At 35.9% G+C, this 27,182-nt stretch overlaps 1 pseudogene; it reads right to left on the reverse strand.

Annotated features, from left to right (window-relative positions):
- LOC112835817 (large ribosomal subunit protein eL28-like) overlaps positions 1 to 27,182 on the reverse strand; it is a 147,701-nt pseudogene that overhangs the window by 99,070 nt on the left and 21,449 nt on the right.

The following is a 27,182-nucleotide window of genomic DNA, read 5'->3' on the forward strand; positions in this document are numbered from 1 at the left end:
TTACAACCAGACTTTCTCCTCCTATGATTCATTTACACAGGAAAAAAGCAGAAGAAATTACCATAATTACAGATTGATTTTTTTATTGTAGCGATACATTTACAATAAAAAAAAATCCTATGCTTTCTAAAGATGAAAGCATTTGAATCATGAAGAAAAGGGGAGACAATATAGTTTATTTGAATCAAAGTTTTTAAGATATTCTAATGGTGTTATCACATATATCCAGGAATGGATGAACTCTGCACTGCTCAACATCCTTCCTCCCGTAGTTGGGAGGCAGAGGGACAGGGGAATCAATGCAAGGACCAAGAGGAGAATGAAAACCCAAGGGTACCTTATTAGTATCAGAGCAAGCATGGGATCACACAATGCTGTGCTCTGCTGGGAAGATCAGGAATAAGACAGATGAGAAGGCATGGACAACCTACCTTTCCTTACCACGTCTTCAGCCTCCATCTCCTCCACTCACACAAACAAACCTGAATATAAATTTGGGATCTTAACCACTTTCTGGATAGCTATATGGATAAAGAAAGCTGAGAAAAGGAGGAATTTTCCCTGGCTGCAATCACTATATGATTTTATAAAGTGGAAAACAAGAGAGAACAGAGTCTAGGCTAGTGCCTTTTAAGGTACAAGGACCCTCCCCACTTGATCATGGCCAAATTACGTGTGAAAATGAAGATTGGTCAAAAGGGCTGTGTGGCCAAGGGAGGATGTAGAGGCAGGGTTGACACAGAGTGAGTAAGCTAAAAATCCCCTAAGCCTACAGTGTAAAGGGAAGAACTAGACTTTGGAATAAGATAAACCTGAGCTAATTATCAGCTCATCCCTAATTAGCTTTATGGCTTCTATATGGATCCCCAGTTTCTAATTTGTGAAATGTGGATAGTAATTTTTACTAGGGATACTAGGAAGATTAAACAAATGACTAAAAATAGTTACTGGCACAGAGGAGGTACTCAATAAATGATGGCTATCATTATTAAATATTATGGAAAATTTGTTTGTAGACCATACACACTTTGTTTAAAAGAGAGTTTATCTGGGGCGCCTCGGTGGCTCAGTCAGCTAAGCGTCTGCCTTCAGTTTGGGTCATGATCCCAGGACCTTGGGATAGAGCCCTGCCTCAGGCTCCCTGCTCAGTGGGGAGTCTGCCTCTCCCTCTCCCTCTGCCTCTGCCTCTCCCTTTCCATCTGCCTCTCCCCCAGCTCAGGTGCTCTCTCGCATGCTCTTGCGTGTGCTTTCTCAAATCAAATCTTTAAAAAAAAGAATTTATCTAAAAGATAAAGAGGCAGATCCCTGTAATTTGTTGTTACCAAGTGGTAATAATTTATTTAGCATTTTCATCTATGCTAAAAAGAACTTTAAAATATTTCACTTAAGAATGATTTTATTTCTATGACTTACTATCAAAATTATCTAAACTAATAACCCAATTTCTAGTTATCTAAGGACTGAATTGTTCTCTCACATATATCCATTTCTATCAATATGAAGAAGAGTTTCTAAGAACATTCATTTCAGATCAACCTAGACATACTAAATGGATGTTCAACACACATATGTTTAGATAAATATTCTTAGTCACTAATCATTTATTTTCCTTGTTAGGGAAATACATATCTAGCTTTTTTTCATTTTCTAAAAATTAATTTTATTCAACATATTCATCCCCTGGGATTTAGAGTCATGCCAAGGGTTGCATAGCATCAGATTATTTCATCATGGAATTGTGAAATGAAAAATTGTTCTGCCAGAGGTTCTTGGTAGACAGTAAATGGTGAAACTCAAAACTCTCTTACTAATGTATGTCCTTAGCAACTTGTTTTTAATACAGCACTACAAAAGGTTAATGTGATTAAACTTGAGTAAATGTTAATTCACATTAAATTTTACCTAACTTCCATTCTTTTCTTTAAACTTATTTTATTGATATATAATTGATATATACATTGTATAAGTTAAAGGTATATAACATATTAATTTGATACATTTACATATTGCAATATGATTACCACCACAGCATTAGCCAACACCTCTATCACATCACATCACATGAATATCATTTCCTTTTTGTGGTGAGAATAATTAAGATCTAGTCTCTCAACAACTTTAAAGTTTATAATGTTGTCTATAATCACTATATTTTTCATTAGATCTCTAGGACTTATTTCCCTACTAGTTGAAAGTTTATACCCTTAAACAACATATCCCAATTTCCCCACTCCCAGCCCCTGGTAATCACCATTCTACTGTTTTTTTGAGTTTGGCTTTTTAAAATTCCATGTTTAAATAATATCATAGAGTATTTGTCTTTCTCTGTCTGACTTATTTCACTTAGCATCATGTCCTGAAGGCCCATCCATGTTTCCACAAATTCTTCTTTCTTGTGATTAAATAATAAATAATATTCCATGGGATATATACACCACATCTTTGTCCATTCATTCATGTGGAAGACACTGAGGTTGCTTCCATATCTTGGCTTTTGTAAAAAAAAATGCTGCAATAAATATGGAAGTATGTATATCTCTCAAATAGCCTATTTTTATTTCCTTTGGATATATACCCAAAACTAGCATTGCTGGATAATATAGTGGTTCTATTTTTAATTTTTTGAGGAACCTCCATACTGTTTTCCATGGAGGCTGCACCAGTTCACATTCACACCAATAGTTTATGTGTTTTTTTCCATATCCTCACCAACACTTGTTAACTCTTGTCTTCTCCATAGTAGGTGCGAGATAATACCTCATTGTGTAAAAGGTGTGAGGTAATATCTCATTGTGATTTTGATTTGCATTTCCCTAATAATTAGAATGTTGAGTGTCTTTTCGTATACCTGTTGGCCATTTGGGTAAGTTATATGAGTTCTTTATATATTTTAGATATTAACTCCTTCTCCAAGATACAGTTTTCAAATATTTTCTCCCATTCCATAAGGTGTATTTTTATTTGGATGAATGAATCTTTTTCTGTGTTTTTTTTTAGTTTGATATAATCTCATTTATTGATTTTTGTTTTTGTTACTTAACACTTTTGGTGTCATTACCCAGACCAACATCAAGGAGCTTCTTCCATATGTTTTCTTCTAAGAGTTATTGTTAATATAAAGACTTTTTAATGAGTGGTACAAAACAGGATCAATTTCATTTTTCTGCATGTAATTGTTCAGTTTTCCCAACACCATTTATTGAAGAGACCATCATTTCCCCATTGAATTTTCTTGGCTCCCTTATCAAATATTAGTGGTGGTTTATTCCTGGGTTCTCTATTCTTTTGCATTAGTCTATGTGTTTATTTTTGTGCCTGTACCATCTGTTTTAATTACTGTAACTTGTAGTATAGTTTGAAATCAAGAAATGTGATGCCTCCAACCTCGTTATTTTTACTCATGATTTCTTTGGCTATTCAGAGTGTTTTGGGGTTATTTGCTCTATTTCTGTGAAAAAAATGGCATTGAAATTTTGATAGAGATTGTGTTGAATCTATAGATGGCTTTGGGTATCAGGAACATTTTCACAATATTAATTCTTCCAATCCATAAACATGGAATATCTTTCAATTTATTTGTATCTTCTTTAATTTCTTTCATCAAGGTCTTGTAGTTTCATTGTACAAATCTTTCACTTCATTGGTTAAATTTATTCCTAATTTTTTTTTGTTTTTGTTTCATGAGATATAACTGACATATGAAATTGCATTAGTTTTAGATGGATGGCTTAATGATTTAATATATGTATATGTTGCAGAATAATTACTACCATGAGTTAACATCCATCACCACAAGTTATTTTTTTTCTTGTGATGAGAACATTAAGATTTACTTTGTTAGCAACTTCCAAACATACAATACAGTACTGCTAACTATAGTCACTATGTTTCACATTACATCCCAGGACTTATTAATTTTATTATTGGAAGGTTGCAACTTTTGATCACCTTCACCCATTATGCCCATCCCCATGCCCTGCTTTTGGAAACCACCAATCTGTTCTCTGTATCTATGGCTCTATTTTTAATTTTCCTTAAAAAATTTTTTTTAATTGAAGTATAGTTGATACACAATGTTACATTAGTTCGGGGTATATAATATAGTACTTCCACAAGTCTATATTTTTATGCTTATGATCATCACAAGTGTAGCTACTGTCACCATACAACCTATTCCAATACCACTGACTATATTTCCTATGCTGTACCTTTTATCATGACTTACTCATTCCATAAGTGGAAGCCTGTATCTCCCACTCCCTTTCACCCATTTTTCCCATCTCCCTCACCCCCTCCCTTTGGCAACTATCAGTTTGTTCTCTGTATTTATGAGTCTGTTTCTGCTTTTTGTTTGCTCATTTGTTTTGTTTTTTTAGAATCTACTTATAATTGAAGTCATATGGTGTTTTACTTTCTCTGATTTATTTCATTTAGCATAATTCCCTCTAAGTTCATCCATGTTGTTGCAAATGGCAAGATCTCATTCTTTTTATGGCTGAGTAATATTCCATTCTATATTATTTATATCCATTCATCTATTGATAAATACTTGGGTTGCTTCCATATCTTGGCTATTGTAAATAGTGCTGCAGTAAATATAGAGGTGATATAGCTTTTCAAATTAGTGTTTTCAGTTTCTTTGGGTAAATACCCAGAAGTGGAATTACTGGATCATATGGTATTCTATTTTTTAATTTTTTTTTGAGGAAACTCCACACTGTTTTCCACAGTAGCTGCACCAAATTGCATTTGCACCAACAGTGCAGGAGAGTTCCTTATTCTCCACATCCTCATCAACACTTGTTATTTGTTATCTTTTTGATTCTAACCATTCTGACAGGTGTAAGGTGATATCTCTTTGTGGTTTTGATTTGCATTTCTCTGTTAAGCACTTTTTTTTTTTTAAGTTTCAGGGATAGAATTCAGTGATTCATCAGTGGCATACAACACCCAGTGCTCATTACATCACGTGCCCTCCTTAATGCCCATCCCCCAATTATTCCATCCCCCCCACTTCCCCTCCAGAAACCCCCAGTTTGTTTCTCATAGTTAAGAGTCTCATGGTTTGCCTCTCTCTGTGTTTTCATCTTATTTTATTTTTCCTTCCCTTTCCATACACTCATCTGTTTTGTTTCTTAAATTCCACATATGAGTGAAATCATATGGTATTTGTCTTTCTGACTGACTTATTTCGCTTCACATAATATTCTCTAGTTCCATTCACTTTTTAATATATTTGTTGGCCATTTGCATGTCTTTGGGAAAATTGATTCAGATCCTTTATGCATTTTTAATTGGATTTTTTGTTTTTTTTCTATTACATTGTATAAAGACTTCATATTTTTTGGATATTAACTCCTTATCAGGTAAGATTTGCAAATATTTTCTCTCATTCAGTAGGTTGCCTATTCCTTTTGTTGATGGTTTCCTTTGCTGTGCAGAAGCATTTTAGTTTGACATAGTTCATGTTAAACCTAAAAAATCATTGTTGAATTGTAAAGGAGTTCCTCTCTATTTTTTCTTCTAGGAGTTTTATGGTTTCAGGTCTCTTGTATAAGTCTTTAATCCATTTGAGTTTATTTGTGTGAATGATGTAAGAGAGTGGTCCAGTTTCATTATTTTACATGCAGTAGGCCAGTTTTCCCAGTATCATTTATTAAAGAGACTATCCTTTTCCCGTTATATATTCTTGGCTCCTTTGTCTATCAGTTGACCATATATGTGTGAGTTTATTTGTGGGCTTCCTATTCTGTTCCAATAATCTGTTTTTATACCAATACAATACTATTTTGAATACTGTAGCTTTGAAATATAGTGTGAAATCAGGATGTGTGATACCTCCAGCTTTTTTTTTTTCTTTTTCTGGCTGAAGATTGCTTTAGCTATTCAGGGCTTGTTGCTCCATGCAAATTTCAGGATTTTTTTGTTCTATTTCTGTGAAAAATGCCATTGAAGTTTTGATAAGGATGCATTGAATCTGTAGATTGCTTTGGGTTGTATGGATATTTAAGAATATTCTTGCAATCCATGAACACAGGATATCTTTCCATTTATTTGTGTCATCTTCAGTTTTTTTCATCAATGTCTTATAGTTTTCAGTGTACAGGTGTTTTACCTTCTTGGTTAAATTTATTCCTAAGTATACTATTCTTTTTAAGATAAATGGGATTGTTTTCTTAATTTCTCTTTCTGATTAGTTCATTTTTCTGTACAAAAACACAACAGATTTTTGTGTATTTTGTATCCCGCAACTTTACTGAGTTTGTTATTAATTCAAATTTTTTGTGGAATCTTTAGGGTTTTCTATATGTAATAGCATGTCATTTGCAAAAGTGACAGTTTTATTTCTTCCAATTTGGATGCTTTTTTTTTAAATCTAATTGCTGTGGCTAAGACTTCCCATGCAATGTTGAATAAAAAAGGGGTGAGACAGAGGGAGCCTCCTCACCTTGTCCTTGATCTTAGGGCAAATGCTTTTAGCTTTTCACCATTTAGTGCAATGTTAGCTGAGGGCTTGTCACATATGGCCCTCATTATGTTCTGGTATGTTTCTCCTATTCCCACTTTGTTGAGAGTTTTATCATAATGGATACTGAATTTTATCAAAGCTTTTTCTGCATCTATTGAGATGATTATATAAATTTTATCCTTCATTTTGTTAATCTGGTATATCATATTGATTGATTTGAGGATACTGAAGCATCCTTGGACTATATCCTGGTTAATCAAGTTACATGATTCGATGATGAGAAAAGAGTTATTTTGAGTTACTGCCTAGGCATTTTACAATATGACAATCCTACTTACACCCAGAGTCTGGACATTTAGATAGAGACCCAAGCTTAAGATTCCTGCCACAAATTTCCATTTCACTTTACCCAGGGTACTTTTTTTTTTAAGATTTATTTATTTATTTGAAAAAGAGAGAGAGGGAGCATGGGAAGGAGGGGCCGAGAGAGAGGGAGAGAGAAACTTTAGCGGACTTCCACACTGAGAATGGAGCACCCAGTGTACTTTTTTAAATAACCACTTAGAGGTGAGCCCATGAAAACTAAGTGACTGCCACCGCAACCTCCTTATAAGTCATAGGTGCTTGCTGCCCTACCCTCTACCTCCTATTGGATCATGACCTGGGATAGGGAATTGCCCTTCCTCCACACCTATTGCACCTCTCACCCTTTTCTGAGATCTATCAGTAATGGCTTGTGACTTTACTTCCTTTTCATGAGTTTACTGAAACTTCACCTTCAATCAAAACTGCCCTGAAGTTTTCACTTCCCCAGAGTGGGAGATGACATGCTGAGAGAGCTACCTGCCTCTTGTGTTTGCCTTATGCTTCTTCATTCAGTAGGTCATAATCTGCATATTCTTAGTCTGACACATCAGCTACAGGGCCCCCAACAGTTTCTTTCCATGTATTGTTAAATTCAGTTTGCTAGTATTTTGTCCAGGATTTTTAAATCTATGGTCATCAAGAATATTGGCCTATAATCTTCTTTTCTTTAGAGTCCTTGTCTGGTTTTGGTCTCAGAGTAATACGAGCCTCCTAAAATGAGTTTGGACATGTTCCTTTCTCTTCTACTTTTTGGAAGAGTTTGAGAAGGATTGATATTAATTCTTGATATGTCTGGTACAATTCACCAGTAAAGCCATCTTGTCCTGGACTTTTGTTTGTTGGAAGGTTTTTGATTACTGATTCAACCTACCTACTAATAATTATCTGTTAAGATTTTCTGTTTCTTTGTGGTTCAGTCTTGGTAGGTTGTATGTTTCTAGGAATTTATCTATTTCTTCTTGGTTGGCCAATTTGTTCATGCTAATTGTTCATAGTAATCTCATGATGTTTTGGGTTTCCGTGGTATCATTTGGGTTTGTTTCTTTGTTGTTGTTGTTTTTGTTTTTTGAGAGAGAGTGAGTGGAGGGAGGGTAAGAGAGAGAATCCTCAAGCATACTCCACGCTCAGCCCGGAGCCCAACGCAGGGCTCAATCTCATGACCCTAAGATCATGAGCTGAAATCAAGAGTCGTATGCTTAACTGACTGAGCCACCCAGGTGCCCCTCTGTGGCATCGTTTATAATGCCTCCTCTTTCTTTTGATTTTATTTTAGTGCTCCCTCTCCTTTCCTTGTTTTGTGGCCTAACATATGATCCATCCTTGAGAAGATTCCTTGTGTGTTTGAGAAGAAAATATGTTCTGCTGCTTTTGAATGGAATGTGCTATAAATGTCTAAGTCCATCTGATCTAACATGTCATTTAAGTCCATTTAAGTATTTCCTTATTGATTTTCTGTCTGGATGATCTATCCAAATGATTAAAATGTGGTGTTAAAGTATTACCATCTGTTTCTCTCTTTATGTTTGTTAATACTTGTTTTATATATTTAGTTGCTCCTATGTTGGATATATAAATATTTACAAATGTTGTATCTTCTTTTTGGATCAGCTCGTTGTCATTATATAATGTCCTTTTATATCTCATTCCATTCTTTATCTTAAGTTCCATTTTGTCTGATATAAGTGTAACTACCCCAGCTCTTTTTGGGTTTCCATTTGCATGGAATATTTTCCATTTCTTCACTGTTAGTTTGTGAGGGTCCTTAAAGGTGAAGTGAATCCTTTGTAGGCAGCATATACTGGGATTTTGTTTTTTATTCATTCAGCCACTCTCTGCCTTTTCACTGATGAATTCAACCCATTTTCAACTGGAGTTATTATTGGTATATAAAGACTTACTAGTACCATCTTATTAATTACTTTCTGGTTGTTTTGTATTTCCAGTGTTTCTTTTTCTGTTTCTGCCTGCCTATGTAAATTGGTAATTTTCTATAGTGGTATGCTCTGTTTCCCCTTTCTTTATCTTTTGCGAATCTATTCTAGGTCTTCACTTTGTAGTTACCATAAAGTCAACATAAAACATTTCATAGATAAAACAGTCCATTTTAAACTGAGAGCTTAAACTTCAATTTCTTACAAAAGCTTCATGCTTTTACTCCCCCAGTTTATGTTTTTGATGTATTATTTACCTCTTTTTATATTATATATTTAACAAATTACAGTAGCTATAATTATTTTTAATACTTTTCCCCTAGTGACGATGAACCTCTCAGCATTTGTTTGTCTGGGAAAGTCTTTATATCTCCTTTATATTTGAGGGATAACTTTGCTGGATAGAGTATTCTTAGTTAGCAATTTTTTCTTACAACACTGGATAAGTCATTCCACTCTTGTCTAGAATGCAGGATTTCTGCTGTGAAATCTGCAGATAGCCTAATGGGGGAATTCTTTCTAGATTTCAATATTTCTTTCCTCTGGCTGCTTTTAAGATATTCTGCTTAACTTTGATTTTTGACAGTTTCATATTTATGTCTTGAAAGTTTTTGAATTGAGGTAATAGGATGATCTGTTAACTTTGTGAACTTGGATGTCCAAGTCTCTTTGCAAATTTGGGACATTCTCAGCTATTATTTCTTTAAGTAAACATTCTGCCCCTTTCTTCCTCTCTTCTCCTTCTGGAACCCCAATATTCTAATTTTTTAGTGGAGTCCTATACAACCCGTAGGCTTTCTTTGGTCTTTTTCATTCTTTTTTCTTTGTTCTGCCTGACTGGGTTATTTCAAAATTCCTGTCCTCTAACTTACTTATTCTGTCTTCCTTTTGCTTTATACTGCCACAGATGCTCTCTGCTGAATTTTTTTTTTCATTCATTGAATTCTTCAGCCCCAGAATTTTTATTTCTTTATGATTTCTATCTCTTTGGTAAATATCTCATTTTGTTCATATATTTTTTTCTGATTTCATTGAATTGTCCTTCTGAGTTTTCTTGTAGCTCATTGAGTTTCTTTGAAACAGCTATTTTGAATTCTTTATCAGCAAGTTCTCAAAATTCTTTGTCTTTGGGTTCAGTTATAGGAGTATTATTGTTATCTTTTTGTAATAACATGTTTCTTTGCTTTCTTTGCATTTCTTGTAGTTTTGTATCATTGCTTTTTCATTTGAAGTATCAAACACCTCCTTAAATCTTTACTAATTGCCTTCAGATTAGATATACTATCCATTGGTGCTGTTATGTCTAGGTTTTTCTCTGTCTTTTGGGTTTTCCAGAAGGTTGCACTATTGCATATGTTTGTGGTTTCTCCATTACCTAGAGATCTTATTCTCTTTTTCTAATTGCACTTCATTTACTGGACTTGATTTTGCCACTGCACTGAGGAGCACACACAGGAAGCCAGCCATAGAGTTGAAGAAGGTGTGAATTTAACACTCAGGGTGTTGAGGGTGGTATGGACCTGGTGGGGAGATCCTCAGGTGAGGAATTCCCAAAGGCTCATGTGCAAACATCCTGCTAACGTCTTGATGCAGTCAAAAGGAACCATGTCCCATTAGTGATTTTTGTTATTCTTATCTGCCTATTTCCTGATATCCTGCCCTGCCGCAGTCATGGAGGTCCCACCTAGTACTGAGTGCTTCTGGAAGGAAATGGGCTTTTTCAGCCATTTCCCACTTAACTAGGATAGCCAGGCCCTCACTCACCACTATCCTTTTCCCTAAGGGAAAGGTCACCATTGGCTGGATAGCTCAGCCCAAGGCAGAGTTGGCTTGGGGGTAGGGAGGGACAGTGCCGGAAAAATTTCCCTTACCATCTCCCCTTCAGAAGGCTAGACTCTTTCAAATTCTCTCTGGTCTGTAGGTATCTGCCCCAGGTCAGCACTCTCCAGGTTTATTCCCCTAACTGAGATGACAAAGTTTGAGGTAAGTTCTTGGGCTCTGCTTGTTCCATAGCCAACACAGAGGTCTTTCTGCCTATTACCAGATGCACAGGTGGGCAACACTTAATCCAAATCACCTGGCATATGATGCTGGATCCCACAGCTCCCAAGGTGCTTCTGTCTGTGGATGGATCTTCCATTTGTTGTTAAAAGGGGAAGACCAAAAGAGGAACATCTTGCCACCAGGATGCTGACATCACTCCCCTTCCATTCTTTACCATTGTTATCTGTTGCACGCATTAAATGCAAGAGATACCAAAAGAAAAGGAAAAGTCTATGAGGGGGAAAGGTCACAAGATTTATAAGAATATGTGAGATTCACTCTGGTTCCAATAAATTCCAACTTATGACTTTAGGCAAGTTACTTAAATAATACTCAGCTTCAGTTTCTCATCTGTAAATGTAAATAATGTATACTTTAAAGAGCTGTGGGGAGAATTGAATGAAACATCTGTAAAGAGCCTGGCCTATAATAGGTACCCAACAAATGCTAGCATGCATTTTTCCTTCTTTCTTTCCTACTGTCTTTTCTTTCCTTTCAGTAAGAATATTAACTTTCTTACCTACTTTGTAGCTACTTTTAGCATATGAAGAACATGGTCAATTTAAGTGAAACCTAAATTAAAAGCACTTTTGCTAATATCCACCTATTTTCATTTGCTTACAACTCTAATATCAGTCTTTGTTACAGAGAGTACCTATATATCTCAAATTGTTGTGAGAATGAGGTGAGCACCTCCAAAATACTATTAGCCCTTTGAGGCATCTCTGTTTCTGGCATTAATAAGTGATCAATAAATATTTGTTTAAAAAATGCTATTAAAAACTTAATGAACAAATGAAAGTAAATGTGCTTGTAAATTTTATTATCTAAATACACACAAATATGCATTAATTCTTTAAAAGTCAAAAAGTAAATCAGTTTGAATGAATCTTCCTCCCTTATCTGTTTCCCTTTTGGTTTGACTTGAATAAGTTCATAGAAAATGAAAAGTTATCTTAAATTACATACACAGTTTCAAACAAGAAGACCTATCACTAATGAAATAAATCTTTAAGTATCACTCTGAAAACATAATTGTGTTTTTCCATTTATCAGTGATAAGAATAATTAAAAAGAACATGAATTGCTAGAGAAACACCTAAAGCTTACCTATGAGTTAATCCCCCTGCCTGTGCACAGCACTGGGATGCTCAACACAGTACCAGCTTTACTCTGGGGGTAATCAGCTTTGCCTTCCTGCCTCTCTGTTGGAGTGCTGCTGGGCTGCACAGCTTCCAAGTGTTTTCACCAGCCCTTCTGGGCTGATGGGGCCCCAGGAACCACAGTGGGTAAGGCTATCTCAGCTCCCTTGCCTGGGCAGAAGGGGGAGGGGTTGCTATATGCTACTCTCAATTTCCTAAATAATCTCTCTAATTGGGAAGGGCTGGGAGCTACCCTCAACCTTGGCTCTGAATTAATCCCCCTGCCTATGCCTAGCAGGGTAATTCTCCATGCCCAGTACTGGCTTCCCTTTGGGAGCAGTCAGCTCTTCCCACCCACCTCTCAGCTCAGAATTGCTGGGATAAACATCTTCCAAGTTTTCTCACCAGGCCCTCTGGTCAGATGGGGCCAGGAGACACTCTCCGCAGCAGGTGGGGTTGTGACTCAGCTCCGTGCCTGGGTACAGGCAAATCAAGCTGTAGAGCCAACAAAATTCCTCATTTGAGAATCCAATGAGGTAGATCTAAATTCCCCGATCAGAGTGTATCCCAGCTTGGTTCTGCTGATGAACAAAACCATTGTTTGGGATCAGTACTTGGGCACGGCAGGTATGAACTTGGTCTGCCAAGAGCCATCTGCTGGTTGCAAGCCCTTCCCCCTTCTCCATCATAGTCAGATTCCTATTGGTTGAGGCCCACAGATTTCCGTGCAATCCCTCTGGTGTATCAGAGTAGGGACTCCCACAAAGTGACCCCAGTGCTGAGGGATGCTGGTTATCCCCACTGGGTTTTCTTTTCCACTATAGGAATGGAGGCTCAGGGAAGACCTCTCTGGGTGTTGCTCTGCTGCCTGGGGGAGGGGCAATGTGGTCACTGTGTGCTTCTCTTATCCTTCTAATGCAGTCTGTCCTGATGTCTGTGGTGCAGGGCGTGCTTCAGCCTCTCCCCCATGTTCTAGGATTCTCTTGGTGGTGTCTTGTTCTTGAGCACTTATTCATTGTTCTTATGAGGTGGAGCAAAGTCAGGAATGACCTATGTCACCATCTTGGTGATGTCACTCTCCTAAAGCTTGACTCATAGTTATAAAATTAAAATTCTATTACATTAAATCGTATCTACCACAATAGCTTCATAAATGTCACTGATGTTCCTGATAAGTTTTTGATTATTCCTATTGCCATATTCTACTCTTCCCGGCAAAAGACCTTAGAAACTCAGTAACATCGTTGCATGTGAAAATTTTAATCTGATTGTCAAGTCTCTTCCTTTACTGGGAGGGGGAGGAAAAGAAGGAAGGGGAGGAGAAGATGGCTCGTAGACTTAGTGATAATAAAACATAATGTCTTTGGATCCAAGAGGGCACAGAATAATGTTCTGGGGACCATGATAGTAACGTCTGTAGGTTACTCTGTAACAAATTGTTCTTTGAACTTGCAAGGTTAACCTTGTGCTAAGAATCAAGCCGTTTAAGTACAATGAAACAACTACTCCATAATTCAAACAAAGGGGTGGCAGGGATTATTAGGAGTGCTTCAAAATGTGTTTTTAAATAAGGAATAATATGAAGGGGTTTTTTTCCACAAATACAATAACCAACACTCTAATAAAGTGTCTGTAAAATTAAATTAAAAGTTAATATTGCAGAAATGGTGACTTCTTTGACAACTAAGTTGGAGGTTCTTCTTTGATAGAAAACTATTGATACAGCATTTGTCATTAGATTTCTAAAAACAAATGAAACATTTGCAAACTGCCTAGCAGTTACAAACTACACATGTATAAAACCAAGAGAAGGTTTCAACATTTAGGATGAACAGATCAGGTTATCAACTGCTAACCTCAAGGAATTACTTCTGAAGTTTCTCAGGGTGGGGGCGGGGGAAGAAATAACGTACCATTGACTGTGCACCATCAGACCTAAGAGCTCTGAGTATAAGCACCCCACCCACACACAGCTGCATGGCCCAATTTAAGCATGTGATCTTCACAGGGAAAAGTTGGAAAAAAACAGCGTCAGAGATTGCACAATTCAGGAGATTTTTGCCAAAGTGCTCCCTAGCTTGCCTGAGACACCCTGGATCTGGCTCTTAGACATGCTGAAAGGGCTTTCCTTGATCTCCACAAAGCCAGAAGCAGGGCCTCTCTAGCAGCCAACTGGTTCTCCCGGGTCAGTTAAACCCAAGTTCAACAGCCTTATAACATCTGGGCTGCAGCAGAGAAAGACTCTTCTTCTCTTTGTTGTTTTTTCCAACATCAGCCAAGCACAAAATTAAACTAGCTAAATAATGTTGTCTGTCTTTTGATATTTCCATGTGTGATTTTCCTAAATAAAAATAAGGCAGAGTTTGTTTTTTAATCAAGCTGTGTTAGTAGGCCTATATATAATACAGTTTTTCAAAAACGGTTCCTTGTGAAAAAAATGAAAGATACTTATTCAATGGTAAACTATTTGAAATCATGGCCATAAATAAGAAAAATGGAATTTTTCAATGGTTAAAACCTGATAAAGTCAATAGAAAGGTAAAGATATAAATATAATTATTAAAAAATCATTATTCCCATGAAGGTAAAAATAACCCATTATTCCATGATATACCCTCTAAGGCAAAAGATACTCAACTGCTTCAATGTATTTGATTTTTTAAAAATCTGGTTGTCAAGTCCATCCACTTAAATAAAAAGAATGGGGAGGGGAAAACAAAAAGAAACAAAATAATTAGAGGAAAAACAAAAGTATAAAGCAATAATAAAATTTCCTTTCTTTAGTGTCAGAGGCCATACAGTAATGTTTCTGGGGATGATGATAAATACTCTCTGATAAAGTGTGGTGTGTATTAGGACTTTTGTATTTGGTTCTTCATAAGCCATAGCCAGAGAAGACAATCAATGTATGACTATTAGTATTTTCCTGTGGTCCTCAAAGCAAGGTGCACAACCAGAATAGTTTTTCCAACACAAATAGGTATATAGATATCACATATGGCCTAGTGTGTTTTGTAACACATCCAAACAAAAAACAAACTTTAAGACACTTTTCTGGAGACTATTTTTACTTATTAACCCTGGTTTTGTCTCAAACATGAGTTTTCTGTCTGCACTTTGGCAGGGGACCAGCTTAATTCTGCTCTGATGCTTGGATGGTAGATATTTTAAGGCTCTTTAGCAGTCTACAACCTTTTCCTGCTTGAATCCAAACTAGAAATGGCTCCTACATTCATATAGAACCACGACACTTCCTATGCAACACCCCTGGAGACAATTAACTTAATATTTTAATATTTAATAGTTTATTCTGAGGACATGTGCATAACAATTGGCCCATTAGATCCACATGACATGGGCCTTCCTGGTCATAGCCATAAGAAGATACAAGATATGGGTGGCTCAGTCAGTTAAGTGCCTTGCCTTCAGCTCAGGTCGTGATCCCAGAGTCCTGGGATTGAGCACCATATTGAGCTCCCTGCTCCGGGGGGAGCCTGCTTCTCCCTCTGCCTATACCTCTCTGTCTCTCTCTGTCTCTCATGAATGAACAAATAAAATATTTTTTAAAAAAAAGAAGATACAAAATATAGGGAGCACTGTCCCTAGGGTAACCAGAAGATTTGAAAGAGTCCAACAAAGAAAGATATTTGTGCATCCCATACAAACGTTCACTGAATAAATAAATTATGGCTTGTTTAAACATGAAACCTTATACAGCCATTAAAACTGAAGATTATAAAGAATACAAAAATATTATGAAAAATATTTCAAAAATACATGAAAATGTATGTAATATTTTTTTTAATTTTTTATTGTTATGTTAATCACCATACATTACATCATTAGTTCTTGATGTAGTGTTCCATGATTCATTGTTTGTGCATAACACCCAGTGCTCCACGCAGAACGTGCCCTCCTTAATACCCATCACCAGGCTAACCCATCCCCCCACCCCCCTCCCCTCTAGGACCCTCAGTTTGTTTTTCAGAGTCCATCGTCTCTCATGGTTCCTTTCCCCCTCCGACTTACTCCCCTTCATTCTTCCCCTCCTGCTATCTTCTTCTTTTTCTTTTTTCTTAACATATCTTGCATTATTTGTTTCAGAAGTACAAATCTGTGAGTCAACAGTCTTGCACAATTCATAGCGCTCACCATAGCACATACCCTACCCAATGTCTATCACCCAGCCACCCCATCCCTCCCACCCCCCACCACTCAGCAACACTCAGTTTGTTTCCTGAGATTAAGAATTCCTCATATCAGTGAGGTCATATGATACATGTCTTTCTCTGATTGACTTAGAAAATGTATGTAATATTGATTTTTAAGAAAAAGTTATATTCAGAATCATAAATATGTATATGCATTTGTGTGTGTGTGTAACACATTTGACTGCAAACCTGAAAATGTATTAAAAAATACACATGGAGAGAAAATGAATCAAAACGTTGATAGTGACAATGTCAAAGTTTAAGACTATATATTATTATTTTTGTTTTATCTTCAAAAGTTTTTGTATTTCATTTTGTTTGTAATCTTTTTTAAAAGAAGGGATTTGAAAATCACTTTGCAAAACTCTTCTGATGATTTTCTTAATAAATCCAATATAGTACATAAAACTACGTTGGTAGATATCACTCAAATATATCCACCATTAACAAATCCAATATGATACACAAAACTACATTGGTAGATACTAGAATACATCCACTATGACTGTTTAAAACCAGATGCATACCCCAATTAAAACTGACAACATAAAAATCCCTGAATGAAATGAGCTCTTTAGTTTCCAAAAGGCATGCATTCTTTATTTATGACAAAATTTTAGCCACAAAATGGAAATCCCCTTTTCTTTTGAAATAAGAGAATATAATTAGAACTTTTATCACACAAAGCAGAGGGGAACAATTTTTAAATTATTAAGAAATTGTTTAATTGTATGAGAAATTGTGTCATTTCCTGACTTAACTTTTTAATGTAATTGTTATTTTTCTATCTTTAAGAAATGGGGTCATAATTTCAAAGTGAGGAAAGTAAAATGGCTACTCGCTATCTAGTTTTACATATTTAAGGATTTCTAAGTACTTCATGCTGAACTCTAATAACATATCTCTGTTTGAAATATTATTAGTATAATATTCTTTTAGCAGAGCTCTACGAGCTTTTAACCTGACACTTTTCCTGTATTTGTGCTCTGTTTAACACAAGCTAGCCCACAGCTTCCTGTGTGATGGTGATAACATATGCCTGACTTTGTTGTTGGCTGCTGGAGTGAAAGGGAAGACAATGCCCTTTAACCTATGTAAAGTAGAATAAAGCTTATCAGATCCTCCCCAGATATCATTAAAGGAAATGGGCTGAGAAACCTACCTCTGGTAGGAAACATATATTTTAGAAAACTGTCACTGCTAATCTTTTTTGTTATGGCACTAGAAAACCACTTCTACAAATTTCAGTCCTTCTAGACAATGAAACCCTACCAAGATATACTGAAGAAAGTACCAAGAAAAGCATAACAGGCAATAAATTATTTTCTTGCAACCACTATGGCAAATGCTCTTCACCAAAAGAATTAACTCACTATCAGTATTGGAAATTGAGTCTGAAATCCATTAAATGTTTAAAAGGTAAGAACTAATGAAAAATTTTATTAAACTTGCTTATAAACTATAAGTGTATAATATTACTTACATTTAAATTGCAACAGATTTATTCCCAACTAAGTTTACTCAGTCTCTCAGGAGGTTCTATCAGGCAGCATACTGATCGTCACACATTCAAATCTCCTTGCCACCTCCCCATCTCCACTTTCACATACACAAGAAAACTGTTAGACCTAATAAATGAATGCAGTACAGTTGCAAGATACAAAATCAACATACAAAAATTATTTGTGTTTCTAAAGCCTAACAATAAGCAATCTGATAGAAAATTAAGAAAACAATTCTGTTTACAATAGTATGAAAAAGAGTAATATATTTAAGAATAAACTTAACCAGGGCTCCTGGGTGGCTCAGTTGGTTGAGCGACTGCCTTCGGCTCAGGTCGTGATCCTGGAGTCCCAGCATTGAGTCCCGCATCGGGCTCCCTGCTCAGCAGGGAGTCTGCTTCTCCCTCTGACCCTCCCCCCTCTCATGTGCTCTCTCTCATTCTCTCACTCAAATAAATAAATAAAATCTTAAAGAAAAAAAAAGAATAAACTTAACCAAGGAAGTGAAAGACTTGTATACTGAAAACTACAAAGCATTGCTGAAAAAATTTAAAGGAGACATAAGTAAATAGAGATCCCATGTTCATGGATTGGAGAACATCACAATGTTAAAATGATTGTACTACCTAAAGCAATCTACAGAATCAGGGCAATCCCTTTCAAAACTCCAATGCCATTTTTACAGAAATAGAAAAAACAATCCTAAAATCATATGGGACCCCAAAGACTCTGAAAAACCAGAATTTTGAGAAAGAATAAAGCTGGAAGCCTCATACTTCATTATTTCAAAACATACTACAAAGCTACAGTAACCAAAACAGCATGGTACTGGTATAAAGATAGAGACCAATGAAACAAACAAACAAAAAAAGAGCCTAGAAATAAATCAGCACATCAACTGATCTTCAACAAGGGTACCAAGAGTACACAATGGGGAAAAGGTAGAGTCTTCAACAAATGGTATTGGGAAAACTGGATATCCACAGGCAAAAGAATGAAATTGGACTCTATCTTACTCCATACACAAAAATCAACTCCAAGTGGGTTAAAGACAAACCTGAGACATGAAACTATAAAACCTAGAAAGCAGAAAATAACATTTGTTGATAAGGACGTGGAGAGATTGGAACCCCTGTGCCCCTTTGGTGGGAATGTAAAATGGTGCAGCCACTATGCAGGACAATAGTAGTTTTTAGTTCCTAAAAAAGTTAAAATGGAATTACCATATGATCCAAAAATCCTACTTCTCAGTATTTATCCAAAGGAATTGAAATCAGAATCAGAAAGAGGCATCTGTACTTCCATGTTCATTGCCCCTTTGTTCATAATAGCTAAGAGGTAGAAGCAACCTAAATGCCCATCAACAGATGAATGGATAAATACAATGTGGTTTATATATAATATGGAATATTATTCACCCATAAAAAATTCTGTCATATGCTACAACATGGATTAACCTTGAGGACATAATGCTAAGTGAAATAAATCAGTCATAGATTTATAGAAGAACAAATACTGCATCATTCCACTTATATGAGGTATCTAAAATAGTCAAACTCATCAAAGCAGGAAGTAAAATGATGGTTGTCAGGAGCTGAGGGAAAGGAGAAATGTGGAGTTGATATTCAATGGGTCTAAAGTTACAATCACACAAGATAAAAAAAGTTCTAAAGATCATCTACACAACATTGTGCTTATAGTTAGCAGTACTGTACTGTACACTTAAAAATTTTAAGGAGTAAAAAAGGTATTATACTTGCATAGCACACAAATCACTTTACTTGATATGGTTGCAATCTAAGGATGTAACTCAAAGAATAATCAGTAGAATAGCATTTGTATCAACGTGTCCAGTTTTTAAGAGCTACTCAGGTAAAATATAGTTCTGTGTTATATAATGTCTACAACAAATTTTGACTATCTTACAAGTATCAAATAATAGCACATCCCTTTTTTTATTAAAAACCCCATACAACTGACACATCACTCCACTCCCAGCTCTTAGATTCCAGAACAGTTTAAAATTCTGAGCCCAAATCTAGCACACATCCATTCTCAGAATTTCTAGATTTCCAACATGATCAGGTTATTTATGGATACTCATTCTTTCCATCTCTGCATTGTTTCTATAACCCATATCTCTTACCTTCAAGTAAGAGATGGCTTTGTTAAAATGCTAACTTGTCTGCTATTTTGCATGCTGTGTAAATAGCTCCAGTAGCCTGTTGGTAAACCTCTCTGCAGTCCCTACTCTCAGCTCCTAATTTCTTAGGGAATTTATTATTATTTAAGGAGCAAATAGCTCATGTAAAAAGGTGGAGAAGGAGGTATACAAAGAATCTCACAGAATCCCAAAGCACGAATAAAACCAGACCTAGAAATCAGAAAATTATTAATATCAGGTTGTTTTCCATATCTCTGCTTCTGTCACTGCTTAGGAAGGAGTGTGTGTCCTGAGTCCAACTACCTAAGCCTAAAATCTTATTCCACCATTTGCTATCTTTATCACTCTGAATAAACCGTTTAATATATTTAAGCCTATTTTCTCTGTCTAAAGAATGGGAACAAAAAAGTACCTTTCTAATAAAGATACAGGACATTAGAGATGTAAAGTTCTTAGACTAATATGTGTAGTATGTAGTAAGTGCTCCATATGTGTCAAATGATTGTCTTTGCTTCTTTGTCTAAACTGAATCACTCAAGGGGTGCCTAGGTGGCTCAGTCGTTAAGCATCTGCCTTCACCTCAGGTCCTGATCCCGGGGTTCTGGGATCGAGCCCCTCATCGGGCTCCCTGATCGGTGGGAAGCCTGCTTCTTCCTCTCCCACATCCCCTCTGCTTGTGTTCCCTCTCTCACTGTGTCTCTCTCTCTCTCTCTCTGTCAAATAAATAAAATCTTTAAAAAATAAAAATTAAGAAAATAAATAAACTGAATCACTCAGATTCAACATGCTGCTGCCCAAACTCTATAATCACCAACAGGTTCATCATCCTATTTGAGAATGCAACACAAACAATAATATGGCTAATATTGGGTCAACTGTCTTCTGTGGTTTAAATAATTGTTGCCCAGTCAGAATTTTGAGACCGGAAGGGTAGCACTGTCTAGGAGTTGTGAACATGCTATTCGCACAGGCAATAGAACCTGTCTTGGACACCATGGCTTGAATCTATACTCTTGGTAAGTTACTATTTACAGTTACAGTCATCTTTCTGCTGCCATTTCCAACAAATCTGTGGCATATATAGGGCTAGACTGAAGAGGACTGATTTCTACTTGAGGACTTTTCCTCTGTCTTATGCCTCTAAATAGCTGTTTTAAGCTAAGGAATTTATTTCACCTCTCTGATCACTGGTTTTCTCAACTGTATAATGTAACCTGTATAGAAAAATGTCTCTCAAACTCTATCCCCATGCAGCCATGGCAGACTGCTGCTCACAGGCACAACACTCTTCTACGGACCGTACCACAAATGAGATGGACAATAGAGAATGAGAAATTCCTAGAAATTTCTTTGTAACTTCACTCCTTTTCCTCCAACTCAAAGAACATATGTATCTATCAGTGAGTAAATCAGGGCACTTGAAACAACATAAATAGATGATCTCTAAAACCTTTTCAGTCCTAAAATTTGCAACTCTAAGCAATCTCAAGACATATTCAAAGAAGATCCTTTAGATAATATAAAGTAACATAAATGTGCCATTTCTTGAGTAATTCTGTGGCCTTATATTAAATGAAAAAAGATTTGGGTAAGTATTCTCAAGAAAGTATGTTTCATATGCATTGGGGAAAAAAGCAAAGTGGTTGTACCTTAGACTGGTTGAAGAGCTAATAAAATTACAGAATCATTCCTTATCTATTAACATTTGCAGAATTATCTTATGAAATATTGATGAAGGCATATGGAGTTTATTATTCAGTTCCAAACATAGCCTACTTTCTTATTCTTAACACTAATTCAAGAAATAATTCATGAAATATATTATATAAAACGAATAATTCTAACATCTTTCAAGTTTATTTTGGGGGCATAAAAATGAGCACTTCCTTCAGTCAAAAACTTTGGCCATCTTTGCAAAAAGTATTTGACATAAAATGGGCTTAAGTCTAAAATTATCTTCTAAATTATTAGGATAAAAATGTTTTGTTAGCAAAAATATTTCCAAGTTTTATATTACCTTATTCCAATATTTCTGCAGGGCTAATTGTCCTCTCGGGCTATTCCCAGTGGGCATGTCCCTTCATTAATGGCAGAGAGAACAATTCTTTCAGGACAGGATTTCCTGTTCGGTGACTGTAAAATTACAAGGATGTTAGTTTGGAATAACTTTGATCTAAGTACTTAATAGTAAGTAATAATAGCATATATTTGACAGACCCATATTAAAATGTGGGCCTACCTACAGAAATAATTTCCATTCATTTTCTATTTTGTTTTAAAGACATCAACTTGTGTTCCTTTAATTCCCCAAAAGTAAATGATATGTTCTATTTTTTAAGATTAACCTAATATAATAAAATGTACCAGTTGAGCAACTCTATATCAACCATTATGAGACTGCAATAATGGGTAGCATGAGCAATACATTCCTATCAAGACTCATTAAATTTTCTGGTTAATTCTCTCCTCTTTTCTAGAGAATAATCTGAAAATCATACTTAAATTTTACTCAAGAAGAGAATTGCAATATTGTAATCAGTGAACAATATAGTTTTCACAGTTCTGCAACCAGTCCAGAAAATATTGGAGCAAGCCTAGTAAGTGGATTCAAAGGCAAATCATAATGGTGTAGAACTATCATTGTTTAAGTGAACTGATGGGTTGGAATTCTCCAGGAAGATGTTTAGGTGCCAAAACCCATTTCATGTACAACAGGGAGTTACTATAGTAAGTAGTAGTGGAGATTTTCTGACCATAATAATCAGAATTACACAATTCTAAAACGGAGCCACAGTTCCAACCCAAAATGGCTTCTAGACTGGATGACAGTTTCTCAGCAAGGAATGTCATTGACTGCAAATAACATAATAAAATAGCAAAATAACAAGCACAGTCAGCCATCATACACACTGAGAAATCTGAAGGTGGGCAGTTTAAATGTTTGTTGATAAACTAAAAATGACAGAGTTCTGGGATTTTATCTCTACAGTTCTTTTGGCTTTTCCTTCAGGCTTGCAAAATGGATTCCATAGTTCCAGACATCGTATGTCTAAAGGCAGGACTCTGGAAGGGGGGGAAGCAAGCAGTGGTACTAGAGTATGATAAATTTATTTTTATAAATGAGGGCTAAATCCTTCCCAAATGTTCTCCAACAAATTTCTCCTTTCTTCTTAATTGTCTTAAGAGTGTAATATGACCATCCCTGGGTGCACAGGATTATGGGAAAGGGACCACTTGGCTAAGGAAAATGTGAATGCCAGACCACAAATGATTGGTTCAGGCCACTTTTGAGTCTGCACAAATAGATTTGTGATTCCGTTAGCTTTAAAAGGAGGCTAATCTCGGGGGGCTGGGGGAGGAATAAACTGATACATGCACTAACATGGATATATCTCAAAAATGTTATGCTAAATGAAAGCATTATGCCAGAATCAAAAGACCACATACTGTATGATTTGATTTATCACATTCTAAAAAAGATAATACTATAGGGACAGAAATCAGATCAGTGATTTCCAGACGTTGGAAAGGGGATTGCCTACAAAAACGCATGAAAGAGATTTTTTTCAGATAATGGAAATCTTTTCTATCCTGAATGTGGTGTTGAACTGCTATATAAATTTGTCAAAATTCACAGAACTGTATACCCAAAATGGGTTGCTTTTTGTTAAGTATAAATTATATTTGAATAAACAACAAAAAAGAGATTTCTCGTGCAAAGGTAATTAGCAGTCTATATTACAACTCCATTACTATTTCTACCTGAGACCCTTGGCATATTCTGAAACTCCTCATAGAGATCTAGAATTAAATCAATTCATTTTAAAACCATACCCAAAAGTAGCCTAGACCTGGAAAATCATTTCAGTAGAGACTAGTTAATTAAGAAAAAAGTTCCAGGTATGCCAGAAAGTTCCTGGAATAATCTTAGCATTTGTTTTGGCCCACATCTGTTTCCCATGGTCAGCAACAACATGTGGAGCTGGACTTTGCCAGAAAATATTCCTCCGGCTGCTTTCTCTCTGCACAGCATTCAGAATTTTGTGTGCCATTTGAGGATGCCTAGTTAACGTAAAAATGTGATCAATTACACATACTAGCAGTTACATTTCAGTAAAAAACTTAGAAAATGTTAATCTTACAAAATAGAAATTTCTTACATAGAAAACCTTAGTTTAGCCTGTTTATACTTCTTCAAGTATATCAATAATCTGTTCAAGAAAGTAAAATATAAAACATTAAATATTTTCTTTTTTTTTAAGATTTATTTATTTATTGGGGGGAGGGGCAGAGAGAGAGAGAGAGAGAGTCTTAAGCAGACTCTGTGCTGAGCGTAGAGCCAGTGCAGGGCTCCATCTCACAGCCTGAGTGGAAACCAAGAGTTGGTGCTTAACCAACTGCACCACCCAGGTGCCCCCTAAATATTTTTTTACAGTAGTTAAGCCTGTTTCTTAATGTTGTTAAAAGAGACACTTTAGCTAGATGATGCCTCTGAATTAAAAACCAAAATTGTATTGGATGAACTTATTTCTAAATGTGTATTAGCCATTGGTCTAGTGCTTAAATGAAACAGTATTGGCACGATTAAAATTGAACAGAACAGTCACTAAAACTCGGCAACAGGCCTAAAACACTTATAAATGACTTTCCCTACGACATTACCCTTTTTGGCCTGGTTCATATGGCAGTGGTTCTTTAAAAAGTTATAACATAGTAAATATACACAATAGCAATTATGAATAAAATCTGAGAACTTCAGTCTTTTCTCTGATTTTAAAAATCTAGATGTTTAAAATCACATAGACCGCCTGGGTGGCTCAGATGGTTAAGCGTCTGCCTTCGGCTCGGGTCATGATCCCGGGGTCCTGGGATTGAGTCCCACATCGGGCTCCCTGTTGAGCAGGGAGCCTGCTTCTCCTTCTGCCTCTGCACCCCCTCCCCCCACCGCTTGTACACTCTCTCTGTCAAAAATAAATAAAATCTTTAAAAAAAAAAAATCACATAGACCAAGCATTTAAACATTTGACTATCCCTTCATTTTATCTAAATGTTTTGACATTTTAGAGCAGGAAAATTAGGAGTAAGAAATAATGGGACTAGGGTACCTGGGTTGCTCAGTCGTTGAGCGTCTGCCTTCAGCTCAGGTCATGATCCCAGGGTCCTGGGATCAAGCCCCACATCAGGCTCAGCGGGAAGCCTGCTTCTTCTTCTCCCACTCACCCTGCTTGTGTTCCCTCTCTGTCTCTCTCTCTGTCAAAATAAATAAATAAAACCTTAAAAAAAAAAAAAAGAAAGAATGGGACTAAAATGAACCAAGCAGGATTTTTATTTTGAGTAGATCTTGAGAAACAGCTAATAGGCATGTAAATGAATATTTGTGCTTTTTAAAAGCAATGGACAATCTCCAATATCTATTCTAAAATCTGAATAGTGATTTCCTACCACCTTGCCTCCAATCTTCTAATGTGGTTAATCTTGAGAGGTCATTTAGAGATCAAGAGTACTCTGTTAGTTTAGCTGTAAAATGTACAGCAACTTCCACCAAATTTCCCAAGCTTGCCTTCAGTGGGATATGTGTTCCCTAGTTGCAGAATCAAACATGATACCCTTATAAACACAGCAGTTCTGCTGAGTAACCAAACTTAACCTCTCAAAACAAAGCATTTCTATTAAAATAACTTGTTTGGCATATCATTAGGGTTGTACTATTATTAATTCCAGGCAAACAGATGTTTTCCTGGATGAAATCCAAGCCAGGCATCTTTTTTTTTTTTTGACAAGTGGGTGATATGTTAAATTATACTTTTTCCAGCTCAGTAAGCTTTTAGCATTAGAAAGAGACACAATCTTGCATTATATTTGACTGGAATTTTTAATCTACTCTTTTATAGTACATATTACAACAATTTGATTCCTTACAAATGCAATTTGATTCCATACAAATTCCATGTTTTCTAAAAATGTAGATATACTAGTCAATGACATAAAAAAGTTCAAAACCAAGATATTTATAATTTTCAGAGCATCAATATCCATTCTTTTATAAATGAAAAATATGTGTTAATATTATCTCTAAAATATCCATAGTAATGTCAAAAATCAAAGCATCCTTCAACAGTACCACCATCTGTAAGGGACTTTAAAATGTACTAAACACTTATACTGAAACTTTTTCTTTTATTATGAAAGTGAAAATTCCCTTTACTCTTTTCCCATATAAATACATGTTTTAGCAATGCTTTCCATAGTAAAAGTAATTTAAATTTTTCCCCTATTTAAGTTTGTAAAGGTTAAAAGAAGAACCATCGCAGAAATAACTACTTTTCCCATTATACATTTACACCTTCTTCCTTTTAGTAACAAGAGTCCCGCTGAACACACTGTTACACAGCTTGATGTCATATTTACTAGCTTCCCTTGCCACCACCAATGGTCATATGACCATGTTCTGACCAGTGGGATATGATCAGAAGTGATGTGTGCTACTTCAGGATCACTTCCTTAAACAGAAGTTGTTTTCTCTTTTTTTTCTTCTTCTATATCCCCTTTCCTCTTTCCTGGGGACTGCTGCCAATGAGCTAACTTTGGCAGTAGGAAACAAGAAACAAAATATAAGGAACCTCAAATTCTGATTGATCTTGAAGGCCACTATATATTTAACTCTTTGTGATAGCTGTTTAGGCTATTTGATGCATCAGTTTTTAAGATGTGGTTAATTAATACAGTGTAATATGCAAAAAATATTTTAGATGTCATATTATTTTGTCTGGTAACAGTCTGTTTGTTATTTTCAATCCATGTCGTTCAGGTAGGGAATACCTCATCACCAACCTTTTCTACAGGGATACCAAAAATCCAGATCTGATCACTCAGAGTATTGCATTATGCTGACCATCATGAATGTTTCATGGCTGGATACATGGCCTGCATCAAGCTTATAAAATCTCTCCCAGCTTTTTTTGTTAAAACTATCAGCAAAAAGATCCATCTTCTCCTTCAGAGTTTAAAAGCACTAACTACTAAGCAAGTGTGGATTACTGATGCTCTCTTGGCCACCCAAGTGGGGAAAATCTGCTTAGAAATAAACGCAACACTAAAAAAGCCAAGAGAGGAAGAAACAGGGGGATCTTGATGATATTATTTAAGCTCCTGCATCCAGCTGTGCTAAAGCTACGTGCATTCTGGGCTTTCCACTTTTCTGGGCCAATAAATTCCCACTTATCATTAAAACTAATTAAAGTTGGATTTTTATAATTTGCAATTAAATAACTCTAGTAATAGCTGTTAATTATAGTCATTTTAATTGACAGAAAATATCAAGTCTTTTAATCTAAAAATAGTTCTTAACCTCAAA

This window comes from Callorhinus ursinus, unplaced genomic scaffold (genome assembly GCF_003265705.2).
Source record: "Callorhinus ursinus isolate GAN/ISIS: 27379988/994484 unplaced genomic scaffold, GSC_fseal_2.0 scaffold2, whole genome shotgun sequence".
Lineage (NCBI taxonomy): Eukaryota > Metazoa > Chordata > Mammalia > Carnivora > Otariidae > Callorhinus > Callorhinus ursinus.